Source organism: Mirounga leonina, unplaced genomic scaffold (genome assembly GCF_011800145.1).
Source record: "Mirounga leonina isolate KUSES-001 unplaced genomic scaffold, KU_Mleo_1.0 Mir_150, whole genome shotgun sequence".
NCBI classification, from domain to species: Eukaryota; Metazoa; Chordata; class Mammalia; order Carnivora; family Phocidae; genus Mirounga; species Mirounga leonina.
Window position 1 is genome coordinate 20446285 of NW_023270374.1, and position 13365 is coordinate 20459649.

Sequence of the window (13365 nt, forward strand, 5' to 3'; positions counted from 1 at the left end):
GTTTCCCCTTCTGTAAAATGGGAATAATAAAATGGCAATAATCCCTATTAGCCAGCCTCCAGTGTCCCCCAGCAAAGTCCTAAGGGCACAGATCTCACTGTGGCTCCCTTCAGCAGCCCTTAGGATAAGATCCCATGGCCTGGATTTCCTCCCTCTGAGCAGAGAACCTCATGCCCAAACTGTGAATCCCCCTCCAGGAAGTCACCAACCACCCAAGTGTAAGAGACCACAGAACTGATCACTGTCCTAGTGACCACACTGTTGTGGGACTGCCCTTGGTGATACAGACCAGATGAGGGCAGAGGAGAGCTCAAAGGAGATGGTGCTCACAGTGACTCACTCTTCTGGGAGGAAGCTCTCCTAAAAGGGTGAACTTGAGAGAAAATTAGCCTCAAGCCCAAGATATCAGCCCTGTTTTAAGGCACACAAGTCACTGTGGCCCTTGAGGAACCTCAGAGAGGAACCCTCCCTCCTCTACTCTCTCTCTCTCACACACACACACAATCACAAAAATATACTTCCTTATGGTTCACTTGATGATCTAGCTTGATAAATAGTCCCTCCTTTGAGGATAGGCTATAGCACCATGGTTTTCATACAGGCCCTCCCTGGGATCAGATCACTTGTTTTTTAATACCAGTGGTTTGAATCTTCACCACTAATTAGATGAGTGACCTATAAGCCTCGGTACCTTCATCAGTAGAATGGGGATAAAGCGTGCCTGCCTCACGGAGCTGAGTGTGACAGTGCAAAATACCTAGCCCAGAGCCAGGCATGTAGCAGCCATAGTTCTTATGTTTGTTTTCCTACAGGCCCAAGTGCATGCTGGTCAGGGTCATGGGCCGGGGGGGAGGGGACGGGGAGGGTGGCCTGGGCCAGGAGACCAAATGTGGTGGAGATGGAGGAAGTTGAGTCAGTAGAGAAGTCACAGACCCTCCTGCAAGATGACTTCAGAGCAAGACCTCCAGAGAGGCCCGCCCTACCCCACAGTGACACTGCCACAGTCTGATGACAGGAGAGGAACAGAGCATTAGGAGAGAAGGGCCACCCCACTTACGGGGGATGCTCGGACCTCCCAGGCAAGGCTTGTGAGGCTGAAAGCGCAACAAAAAGACAATCCATGTGGTCACCAGCCTCCAAGATGGCCCTCAATGACCCTCGTCTCCTACTACTTGTACCCTAACGTAGTCTCCTCCCATGCTGGCTTGTGTAACCAAGAGGATATCATAGAGTGACAGAGCATGACTTCTGAAACTGGGTCAGAAAACACCCTGTGGCTTTGACCTTGCTCTCTTGGACTGCTTACCAGAGGAGAAGCCAGTCACCACCTTGTGAGGACACTCCAGAAATCCTATCAAGAGGCCCATGATGCAACAGACTGAGTCCTACCAACAGCCAAACCATCTTGCCAAGCTGTGAGTGAACCACCAGGAAGCAGATCCTCCAGCCCCAGGCAAGCCTTCCAGTGAGTGCAGCCCCAGCTAACATCTTGTCTCAACCTCCTGAGAGACCTCAAGCCAGGAACACCCACCTAGACTGCTCCCAAATGCCTGACCCACAGAAACTGTGAGGACAGTAAGTAGCTGCTTTAAGCTACTATGGTTTGGGGTCGTTTGTTATGCAGCAATAGGTAACTAACACAGCAATTCTGTCTCCCCAGAGACCCCCAAGGTAAAGACCCCCCTAGGCAGACTCCCCATTTGACTCAGGATACCAGCTCCCTTTCTTTCTGAAATGCAGGGCTGTGTTGGAGTGAAAGAGAGGCTGGCCCAGGCCCTACAACCTACAAGTCCAGGAGACAGGAACTCTTTTCCCAACCAGTGCATTAGGCTCACCTGGAGATTTTTACAAATGACCAGTACCCAGCCCCCATGCTGGGTCATTTATATCAGACTCTTTGGGATGGGACTGAGCATTGTAAGGGCCCTATATGATGCTACATATAGCCAAGGCTGAGAACTACCACTCTAGAGCAGGCTCCCAATGCAGACTCCAGGCCAGCCCAGAACATCCAGGGTCCGCCTGTGCAGGACGAGGAGGCAGAAAGAACAGCAAGGCCAAGCAGTGCCTAAGATCCACTCCCTCCCCCAGGTTGGGCTGAGGGTCTCCCTCTACCTCCCCTCCCCTGCTTCCCTGCAATGCCAGCCCCACGCCTCTAGTGCACCTCAGGCCGGACAAGTCCAACTCTGCCCATGAGGACTGCTCCCTTAGAGAGGACCCAGCGTGCCGGACGGCGTTGAGCTCGCAGTGGTCCTGCGGAAAACTTTATTTTCTCACCTATCAAATGGTGATTGCCATCATATCTGCTCTGCTCTCTCATGGGTCCTAGGCTCCCCCTCAGATGTCTTCAGAGAGATTTATATGTTTTGCCTCCCCCGAAAGACGCGGCCCTGCCTGGCACTACATTAGCCCCGGGGGAGGACACAGCAATGGATTAAAGAGAGAAGGTACGGGGCGCCTGGGTGGCTCAGTCGTTAAGCGTCTGCCTTCGGCTCAGTCCATGGTCCCGGGGTTCTGGGATCGAGCCCCACATCGGGCTCCCTGCTCGGTGGGGAGCCTGCTTCTCCCTCTCCCACTCCCCCTGCTTGTGTTCCCTCTCTCGCTGGGTCTCTGTCAAATAAATCTTAAAAAAATAAATAAAAAAAGAGAGAAGGTACGACAGGGATGTGATAACAGCCATGATGGGGACTGGGGGAGAAGATGGGACAGGCACCTAATGGGGGCAGGGAGAGGAGTCAGAGAAGATTTCCAGGAGAGTCCTGAGAAATGAGCTCTCGCGGGGGAAGGGCAAAGGCTCAGAGGCACTGTCTGCAAGATCAGCTCTCAACACCACCCTTCCCACCCCCTCCACGACTCATCCTCCAAGCTCCAGACCACGGAGCCACATGGCCACACTCACCCGACCTTCCTCCGCAGCCGAGGCAGCCACCACCTGAGCCACTCGGCAGGCGTGCAGGGCACCCCTCGGCTTCCCCAGGTGACGCAGCCACACACATAAGCTTGTCCCCACAGGGGCACCTAGGAGAAGGGGCAGGATGGCCCTGGCTCCCCAGAGGGCACCAGGCTCCTTGGGCAGCACCCCAGCCCTCCAGAGAAAGGGGCAGGATGGTCACACAGTCCCTCGGCAAACAACACAGGCACTGCAGACTCAGCGTAGAACAGGGTGAAGAGCAGTGAGAAGTCTGGGTGGGCACAGGACCTGGGGGGGCAGCACGTTCCAGGCCTAGGGTGTAGCCAGCGGGGAAGCCGCTGGAGGTAAGCACCAGCAAGTTAGGAGAGAAAACGAGGCCTGAGGGGAGAAGGGAGAAAATGGGGGCAGGAGGAGGCAGAGGGCGGATTTTCATTCATTCCTTCAAAAATGTTTTATACTCGGGGCGCCTGGGTGGCTCAGTCATTAAGCGTCTGCCTTTGGTTCAGCTCAGGTCATGATCCCAGGGTCCTGGGATCGGGCCCCACATTGGGCTGCCTGCTCGGTGGGGAGCCTGCTTCTCCCTCTCCCACTCCCCCTGTTCCCTCTCTCGCTGTGTCTCTCTCTGTCAAATAAATAAATAAAAATCTTTAAAAAAAATGTTTTATCCAAACACCCATTAGGATGGCTACTGTCAATAATAAATAACAAGGGTGGGTAAGGATGTGGAGAAATTGGAACCCTTGTGCACTGTTGATAGAAATGTAAAATGGTAGGGCTGTCTTGGAAGACAGTGTGGCAGTTCCTTTAAAAATTAAACATAGGGGCGCCTGGGTGGCTCAGTCAGTTAAGTGGCTGACTCTTGGTTTTGGTCCTGAGACGGAGCCCGGCGTCAGGCTCCAAGTTCAGTGCCCAGAGTTTGCTTGGGATTCTCTCCCTCTCCTTCTGCCCCTCCCCCGCTCTCAAATAAATAAATAAATAAATACATGTAAAATTTAAATATAAAGTTACCATATGATCCAGCAATTCCACTCCTGTGTATATATGTAACAGAATTGAAAGCAGGGTCTTAAAGACATAGTTGGACACCCACGTCCATAGAAGCATTATCCCAAAATAGCCAAAAGTTGGAAGCCAGCTAAGTATCCAACGACAGATGGATAAACAAAACGCATTAGGCATATACAAGGGAATATTATTCAGCCTTAAAAAGGAAAGACATTCTGACACCTGCCTACAACATGGATGCACCTTGAGGACATTATGAAAAGTGAAATAAGCCAGTCACAAAAGGACAATTACTGTATGATTTCACTTATATGAGGGACCAAGAGTGGTCAAATCCAAAGACACAGTAAGTAGGGTGGTGGGTGCCAGGGGCTGGGGGGCGGGATATGGGGGGCTAGTGTTTAACGGGGATAGTCTCAGTTTTGAAAGATGAAGAAAAGTTCTGGAGCATAGCAACATGCCTATCCTTAATACCACTGAACTGTATACTTAAAAATGGGTAAGATGGTAAATTTAATGTTATGTATCTTTTACCACAATAGAAACAGTAAGAACAACTACAGCAACAAAGATGATTCGTGAGTGCTACTCTGTGGCAGGTACTCGGGATACAGCAACAGCCGGACGCCTCCACCACCAACCCCCCAGAGGCTCTAACAGGTCAGGAGTGACAAGTGCCACCACACGAAATCAGGGTGAGGGGAGAGGCGGCCGCTCTGTGTGGGGAGGTCAGGGAAGTCTGGCTGATAAGGGGACACTGGCACAGAGGAAGTGACCAGCAGGAGGGGCGCAGAGGATGAGAGTGCTGCCGTGACCTCCTGGGGACTGGCTGACTGACAGGATGTGGGGGTGAGGGCGAGGGCAGGGTCAGGATGACTTGGGTGACCAGTCATGACGCCATCAACCCTGACAAGTTCTGTGTGAACTGGCTGTCTCCTCTCCCCTTCACGACAAGCCTGTGGGGAGGGAGGATGAGAAACTGAGACCAAAGAATTTGGCAGGAGGACCCCCCAGCCCCCCCACCTCCCCAGGGGAGGGGGCTATCCCAGCTCCCCGCAGCCCCTGACTGGGGTGAGCCGCCCGCACCCGGAGATCTGCCCATTCTGCGGATGGGGCCCTCAAAGCCTGGGACGGGGGGCGGCGGATGAGGAGGTGGCTTCCCCGCGGGGCTTCTCCCCTCTCCCTGCCAGGAGCCACAGCAGCCTCAGTTCTGGGGTGAAGGAGGACAGCCCTGTCAGCACTTTCCATCGACTCTTTCAAAACCACTGACAAGAACCGAGGCTGGGAGACAAACTCAGCCCGGGCACCGTCCCCCCCCCACCCTGCGCCAGCCCCTCGTGACTGCACAAAGCCCGTCTGTGCTTGGGCTCCAAGGCCCGGGAGGAGGGAGGTCTCCTGCAAGCCCATCCTCTCTCCGGAGCCACGGGGTCCCCGCTCTGCCTCGCCGGGGACACCCTGCCCACAAAGAGGTGCCACAGCCCCGACGGCAGAGCCGGACTGCCCACGGCGGCCGGCGGGGCCCGGGCAGTGTGTGTGGGGACCTGAAATGCTTGGCACGACTCTGTCCCCCCTCCGGCAAAGCTCCCTCTCCTATGGCCCCCACTCACCAGAGTTTATCACAGGGCAAAGGTGGCATGCAGGATCCCAAAATGAAAAAAAAAAAAAAAAAAAGGAAAACATCCTCAAAACACCCAGCCACCAGATACACTCCATAGCAAACTTGTATTTAGGGAGCCCATGCTGGGGACTTGGCATTCACTGAATTTTTTAATATGACACACTGCTGCCCATTTTACAGATGACAAAACAGGCTCAGAAAGGTTCACAGATGGGAGGGAGGCCACCCGGATAGAGTGAGGAGCAGAGCAAGGCTTGACAGCACTGAGCTCATCTCTTTCTGCCCAATGCTCGCTGGGTTCTCAGGCTCCCACTCAGCCTCCCCAGGCAGCAGGCCTGAGGACTGCCCTCAGCTTGGCACTTCTTCTGTCTTCCCCTCCCCACAGACTGACACTGAACACATTGTGCCAGGCACTCGGGGCTGGCAGGAGGCATCCCAGGGCCTGGCGGCTCAGCCCAGCTGCACTGCCAAAACCTGGGGCTGCCACTGGGAGGCCACCTGCCTCCCAGCCAAGGAGCTGGTGGGGCGCACCGTATGCCACCCTAGCCTCCCTACCCCATGAGGGCTGGCTTAAGGCTTGCCAGGCACGACGCTGCGCCGGGCCACAGCCCTTTGCCCTTGGTTTTGTCCTCCATAAACAGGGACAGAAATGGGGGTCTAACTGCTTTTCTAAGAGCAACTCACTCATACTTCCCTCTAGACAGTCCCCTCCTTTCTCACCGGCCCAAGACATTCCCCCTCCTGGTAACTTCAGAGCGGTTTAACTGTGCTCTCCTAACGAGTCCTAACACAGGATCACCCAATAAAGGGCTCTCCATAAAGTCCAACCCTGAAGCAGAAACCCCCCACCCCCGCCCCCACCAGTGCCAGAACCCGGTCTGGAAAGCCAATGGTGTTCATTTCAAAATGCACATGTGGGCCCTGAGCCCATGATTTAATCCATAAAACACCTACAGAGTTAAGACACTGAGCTTGGACAATAAACATATTCTTCAAGTCCTTTTGTTGAGTTCAAAGTCTCACCAGCTTAATAACTCACCAGCTTTTGAAATCAAGAAACATCTGTTCTTATAAATTCTGTCATCATCGTTATGACTACTTTTGCTGAGCACATGTGAGGTACAGAGCACAGTGCTGAGCATTTCCCGTGAAATGTATCAGTTGATGCTCGCATCGATATCCCCATTCCACAGAAGGGGAAAACTGAGGTTCAGAGAGCTTCCACAACCCCCCCCCCCCATCTGGCATAATGCGCTCCAGAATTCATTTAGTAGGATCTTAACGCTCAGGTTCTACTCTTTTGTAAAACCAGGGAATGAGTCAGGTTCATTGTCTTTTCTAGAGTTACCTTTTCAGATTTACTCAAAAGTTAATCATGCCATTAATTGTGTATGATTTTTTAAATTTCTAAAATAAAAAAAGGAATAAAAGGGATCTCTGTGTTTAACATTTAAAAGCCTCATTTAAAAATCTTTCCTAAGGATGTCTGCACATTGGTGATCCTGAGTGTCTCCTGCTTGAGTCATCTTAAAATCTAGCTGACTCGAGGTCTCGTTTTTGGCCAGTCTGAAAGAAGGACCCATCAGCCCCTCCTCCCTGGGGTCTGGAGTTTGGGGGGCTGGGCTGGGCTGGCTTGGGCAGGAGGTCTGGTTGTGGGTAGGGAGGCATGGTTGCACGTTTGGGGACAGGCTCTGTGGGGGCTGTGAGGGAAAGAAAAGGCATCAGACCAGATGTCCGAGAACCTGGCTTTGAGATCCAGTCATGCCATTTGCTGGCACTACCAGTTTCTCCATCTGTGAAATGGGGTAACAGCTCATGCGGGTGGGGCCGTGTGGAGAGGACAGGAGCTATGGGTCTGCCAGGGCCTGGCACCAAGTTGGCAGAGGGTAGCTAGGTTCTTTCTTCTGTTTTCTAATGAATTACAAATCAGGGCGCCTGGGTGGCTCAGTTGGTTAAGCGACTGCCTTCGGCTCAGGTCATGATCCTGGAGTCCCGGGATCGAGTCCCGCATCGGGCTCCCTGCTCAGCGGGGGGTCTGCTTCTCCCTCTGGCCCTCCCCCCTCTCATGTGCTCTCTCTCTCTCATTCTCTCTCTCAAATAAATAAATAAAATCTTAAAAAAAAATTACAAATCATTTCCCAGTGCTTCTTAAATCACACCTTCCTTAACATCCTCCCCCAAGAAGCAACTAGAGGATAAAGGAATCTGGAGTGAGGGGGCAGGAGTACTCCACTCCCCCCCTCCCCCAGAGCCAAGCTGCCCTGCTGTGGCGGAACCAAAATGCTTCTCTTTTCTTCATCTTCCGTCCTCTCAGCCTCTGATGTAGAGAGAGCAAGAAGGAGGAAGGAGCCGGGGCAAAGGAGGACAGGAGCCTGGCGCTGGGCTGGGTGAGGACGCGCGAGCATCCTCTGCCAGGGGCCACCCTGAGTGCCTTCGTCACTGCGTGCAGTGCGCCGTGATAGCAACTTCTCCTGGGTCACTGCTAGAGCGGCCTCACCCCATCTCCTCCACCCGAGCTGCCGAACAAAGAGCCCTCACACCTCAGAGGAAATGAGGTATGGCAAGGGGCGAAGCAGGGTAGCCTCCCTGAAGGTTCCCCCCAGGCACGGGGGAGCAGAAAGGGAGAGGCAGGGAGCAGGGCCCTGGGACTCTCCCCCTCCCCCTCCCGCACTGGCAACACCCCTTCCTGGAAGGTGACAGGGGGAGATTCTTTTTTTTTTTTTTAAAGATTTTATTTATTTATTTGAGAGAGAGAATGAGAGAGAGAGCATGAGAGGGGGAGGGTCAGAGGGAGAAGCAGACTCCCTGCCGATCCTGGGACTCCAGGATCATGACCTGAGCCGAAGGCAGTCGCTTAACCAACTGAGCCACCCAGGCGCCCCGTCAGGGGGAGATTCTTAACCTTTTGGGAAAATGGACTCAGAGCTCTGAGAATCTGAGCAGAAGGGTCATATAAGCAACCTGCCCCCTCCCCGTGCTTTGAGCCGGGAAAGGGCACAGCTATTCTGGAGGAAGCCCAGTGTGTGTATTTTAAGGGGGGGGGGGGGTCCTGCACTGCCACCCCACCATCTCTGCCCACCCGTGCCACATTTCACACTAAAGCATCGTTCTGATCAAACCACTACCCTGCTCAAAGACCTCTGATGGCTCCCCAAGGCAGGCCCCTGCCACCTTCCCCCTGCCCTTGGCACCCCGTCTCCTAAGTGCACCCACTGGACCTTCTGACTCCCACACCCAGACCAAGCCTGTGACATCTCATTCTGTCAAAATCTCCCCCCGCCCCCGCCGGCCACTCCTCTAAGCAGCAGGTCCGGGCTACCCCCGCCGTCCCTCTTTCTTCCCCTCTGCAGAAGATTACTCCTCGGGTCTAATGATGGAGTAGACATAAGCAATTTGCCCAAAAGCACTGTCCAGCTTGCTTTGGGGATTTCCCAGGCCCCTTGCTGTCTGGGCCCTACATGGCCTGGTGGGGTGGGAGGAGGGTGGTATCTGAGGGCCCCAGTCAGATGAGATCCCCAGACAGGACCCCACCTTAAGCCTCACCATGCTCTCTGCTGGCCTTTGTACCTCTTCATGTCCCTGACAACTGTCCCCTTCCCTGGGTCCCCCCCCCCCCGCCGGAGACACTGCCTACAGCCATGTCAATCACACAAAGAGCAGCCAACCAGTATTTGAGTGTCATAATGGCCCTACAAGGGAGGTCATATCATCCCCACAGTCCAAATGAAGAAACTGAGGCACAGAGCAGTTTAACTTCTTGCCGAGATCACAACCCCACTCTCGGGAGATGAAACGCTGGGAGACCTTGGAGAGCAAGGAGATGGTGGGGGAGGGGTGGGGGGAAGCCGTCCCAGGATCACAAAGACCCAGGCCTGGCTACCACAAGCCTCCTCCCAGGTCCCTTCCTCAACCACCCAGTGCAGCGGAACAGAGCTGTTGCCACAAGAAGCCAGGGCTGGCTCTGGGCCCAGATCCCTTTCAGACCAACCCTCCCTCTGCAGTGCCCTTTTCTTCCACTGACGGTCCAAACAGTACCCACCCCACCAAGCCTACCTCCTCCAGGAAACTACCCGTCTATCCTTCTTTCCCTACCTGGTGCTTCCAGGCCCACCCATCACCCGGGCTTGTGGTCTCTTGCAGAGGAGCATCTTTCCACAACAGCCCTTCCCACCGGGTGTTTTCCTGGTCAGTGGGACATATTATTAGGCAGTCTTCCCCAAAAAAGACTTTCATGGTCAAATCACTTTAGGAAACACTAAAAGCTTTCTTTTTTTCTGCAGGAATTGTCAGAACCTTTAATTCTCTTAAATGCATTCTGAATCTCCCACAGGCTGGTGGAATGAATTTGCCAGTTTCTACCCTTATCTGCCCTGGAACCCCTGGGGTTTCTCAGAACAGTCTGAGAAATGCTGCCCCTTCCCACCTCTTCAGAACAGCCTGGCACAGCACAGGGCAGACAGGCAGGGATCACAGGGGGATATCCTTTTAGGACATATAGGGGACATTTGGGGAACTCAGCCTGCGAGCCCCTCTGGGCACTGCCCTCAGGGCCTGTCCTTTCTACCTTCCTCTGGGTGAAGTGACTGCTTCCCCTCCTGCCAGCATCTGGAAGGGATCTCATCTCACTGGGGCCCTCAGATACCACCCTCCTCCCACCCCACCAGGCCAGGTAGGGCCCAGACAGCAAGGGGCCTGGGAAATCCCCAAAGCAAGCTGGACAGTGCTTTTGGGCAAACTGCTTATGTCTACTCCATCATTAGCCTTGAATTTTAATATTAAACCAAAATTAAAATGTATGAAGCTGCCGTTCTGAGATGCCGGGCCCCACCCAGGAAACCCTGTAACCCTCCACCCCTCCAACCCCAGCTCCCCAGGGAGGGCATGGGGTCCTTCAATTTACAGGAAACTCGGGCCTCAGAGGGGAGCAGACACTTGCCTGTCACGGCCCAGTCAGGGGCAGAGCAGAGAGAAGCACCCAGATACGCGGGGAGGTGGCCAGGTGGGATAAGACCCCAATGGCGGCTCAGGTAACCATCAGTACCAGCTGCAAGGACTCACACAGGCCAGGGTGAAGGACGCTGCACACCCTGGGGGTGACAGCTCAGCAGCTAGGGTGACTCTGGGGACTTTCAGAAGAGGATGGCATGTCTGGGGCTGAAGTCAGCTGTTTCCCCAATCTTCTTGGCCCCACCCTGGCTGGAGGAAGAGTGCTCACCCCTGATTGGCTACCCACAGGGCCGGGCTCAGCTGTCAGCAAAGATAAGGTGCCCTATGCACTGACAGTGTGTCACCCTGCCTTGTGGCCATCGCCTAAGACACCCTCTCGTGGTCTTGAGAGTTCCTCACAGTCAGGTACTAGAAAAATCAGGCCTATGTTACCGGTCTGAGACCCAAACTGCCAGAGGCCCTCCACCCAGCCCCACCTCCCAGCACAGTGGCCCCTGCATCCCACACCCCTACATACTCCCCTCCCCCAGGACCCCACACACGCAGCTCCTATGCCTCCTACCACAGAGCCCACAGGACCCAGGATGGTCCCCTCTACCTGTTCTAGGTCCCGCCTGACCTGCACCTGGCCCTGCCTGCCTGCCTGGGCCCTGAGTCCCCAGTCTCAACCCTCCCTACACAAAAATGGCCACAGACCAGCAGGTTTCCACCATCCAGGAGCGTGTGAGAGATGCAGAGGTTCAGGCCCTGGCCTAGACCCACTGAATTAGAGCCTACATTTTAACAGGATGCCCAAGTGATCCATGTGTTAGAGTTTGAGAAGCACTGGTCTAATCAAGTCATTGCACCCGAGGCCTATAACTTTCGATGGCTCCCCAGGGCCTAGGGAATCAAGTCTAGACTCAGCAGCTTGGCACTTAAGGCCTTCCCTGACCAGTTCTCCAAGCTTAGGTTCCCCCTCCACCTTGGGAATGCCATCTCCCCCTCTGTTGGCTAACGCTGCCCAGGATTTCAGGACCCTCTAAAGCATCACCTCCACCAGATAACTGGCGGAACTATAACCCCTTATATCACATCTGGCATGGCTCACTCATTTCCTGCAGAGTGGAGATCTTATCTTGTGTTCCCAGTGGCTCTGAGCACCAGACTGGGGCACAGGTGCTGACCACAGGTAACAAGGTCCAGCTGAGGGGCAAGTCCACCCTTGGCTCCAGCCTGCCAGCCTCGGGCTCTGCCACCGTCTTCACCTCAACTCAGCAGGCAGGGACTCGGTACGGACAAGTCTCCCTGCCAGAGAAGGGGCACTCCCAAGAACCATGGGCCTGGGGAGCTTCTGGCGGCGATGTGCTTACGCTGTGCCTCAGTTTCCCAAAATGAAAAGAATGCCACCCACTCTTCCTCCCTCTTTTCTGGGGGGGACTGGCAGGATCTGCTGAGATAGAGGAGCAGATCTCTTCGTCTGTGGGGCTCAGAATTTGAAGCAAAGAGACTCCATCCCTATATAATCAGCAACCCTTGTTCGGCTAGCCGGCCAGGCCCTGGGGAAGCCAAGTCACCTGCCCAGCAGCGTCCTCATGACCAAACAGGAAAGCCTCGAAGGACAGGGCTGCCACACCCTCCACCCACCTCCCTCCTTCCTGGCCCAGTTCCTCGAGGCTGGCACCTCGTGGGAAATCCTCCCTCCTTTATGCTGGGTCTGCAAGAAGGCACTCCAGCATGTAACCTCTAGGAGTTCCCAGCTTCCACAACCTCTGGGGGGCAAGCAAAAAGTCTCTCCAGTCCCATTTGACAGACAGACAGACAGACAAAAAGAGGTAAGGACAGGACCAGTAGTGATGTGGATTAAGCTCTATTCAGGTCTCATTTCTCTGTGCCCCCAGCTCTGCTCAAACCTCCATCCACACTCCCCAAGGCCAAGTCTGAAGCTCCACCTGACAACATTCTAAAAGTAATTCGAAGCAGGTTATCTGCAGATTCCCCTACCTGACCTCTTGAGCTCTCCAGAGACAGATGTAGAGGGCAATGGGCAATGCTAAACCCAGAGAGTTGACATTCTAATGGCATCCCAAGCAGGGAGCTGTTTTTGCACTTGACCTCCCCAGCACCCCAAAATCACAGTCTGCATGACACCCAACTACTTGGCCTGGGCCTGGAGTCCCTCCTGGAAAAAATGGGGCATGAAGCAGAGAACCTCAGCTGCCCACTCTGAGTGAGGACCCCTTCTACCTTAGAAGGTATGACTTCTTTCCTACCTCCCCAGCCCCCAAGGCCAGGCACCTCTGGGAGTCCGGAAAAAGCCCTTGTTTGTTAAGAAGGCTTCAGCTGGTGCGGATCTGAGCGGCATGGGAGAAGTGGCAGAGTGGAGTGGTTTAAGGCACAGTTCCTGGAGCCAGGTTCCCTGGGTTCAAATCCTCACTCTGTCTCTACTGAGTTATATGACTGTGCCTCAGTCTTCCCATCTGTAAAATGGGAATAAGACCTACCTTATAGAGCTGTTAAGAGAATGAAAGGGGTTAATATTTTCAAAGTCTTTAGACGACTGCATGGCACCCAGTGAGTATACCAGGGCCCTGGCCCAGCCTCTTGTGCTCTGCTTGATTTCTCCCACCCAGGATACTCCCCTTGCTCCAAGCCTTTCCTAGGCATGTCAGCACTCCCCTCACAGTGTCCCCTTGGTCCATCACCAGTCCCTCTCTCCAGGGCCCTCCCAGAGCTGAGGTCCCCTGACTCTCAACTCTCAACTCTGAGAGCACCAGCCACACAATTTAATTCTCAGCTGGCTCCTTTGTGCAAAGAGGAGAGCTGTGGGTGGAGAGACAAGGGTCTATAGAAAAACCCCCAGCCCCAGCTTCTTCCTCCCCTTCAACTCCCTGCCCCCAGGGTT

The 13365-nt window shown here is 54.3% G+C and overlaps 1 protein-coding gene across 6 annotated transcripts in view; it reads right to left on the reverse strand.

Moving 5' to 3' along the window:
- The window catches only part of SMOX (spermine oxidase), a 37675-nt gene that overhangs the window by 21046 nt on the left and 3264 nt on the right, over positions 1-13365 (reverse strand). For 2 of the 6 annotated variants that reach the window (XM_035005909.1, XM_035005906.1), the window contains exon 1: positions 10471-10658. The exons of the other annotated variants lie outside the window; for them this stretch is intronic. The gene's annotated coding sequence lies outside the window, so the exon portion shown is untranslated. Of the gene's footprint in view, positions 1-10470; positions 10659-13365 lie in introns of those variants that run through there. 6 annotated transcript variants of the gene reach the window in all.